Below are 543 nucleotides of genomic sequence, written 5' to 3'. Positions count from 1 at the left end.
ATATATTGTTAAATTTTAATGTCACATTACACCCATAGGTAAAAAATTTTTCATACCTTAATATGTATAAATATTTATAAACATACATAAATATTCATAAATACGTATAATCATATACATATGTATAAAATATGTCCATACATGTTCATACATCCTTCTTTCTTTTGTAAAATTACTTTTTAATTTAATAGTAATGTGAAAATATAAAAAGTAATTAAAGGTATAATTTTCGCATCGTTCGTTTTAGAAAAAAACAAGTTTGGAAAAATGTTAAAAAGAAATTGCTCATACTCAATTATGCATAATTTTATAATTATACATAAGTTATTTTTTTACATTTCTTCAAATTAATTATTTCTTAATTTTTTCTAAAATAAATAGTGTGAAAATTACCTTTTTAATCATTTTTAACGTTTTCACATTACTATTGTTATTTCTATTATATTAAAAGTTTTTACAGAAGAAAGAAAAATGTATGAACATGCATGGACATATTTCATATAAAATTATGTACGTTTATGAATATTTATGTATGTTTATACA

This window comes from Mycetomoellerius zeteki, unplaced genomic scaffold (assembly GCF_001594055.1).
Source record: "Mycetomoellerius zeteki isolate Tzet28-1 unplaced genomic scaffold, Tzet1.0 scaffold69, whole genome shotgun sequence".
Lineage (NCBI taxonomy): Eukaryota > Metazoa > Arthropoda > Insecta > Hymenoptera > Formicidae > Mycetomoellerius > Mycetomoellerius zeteki.
Note: the sequence above shows the minus strand (reverse complement) of the source record.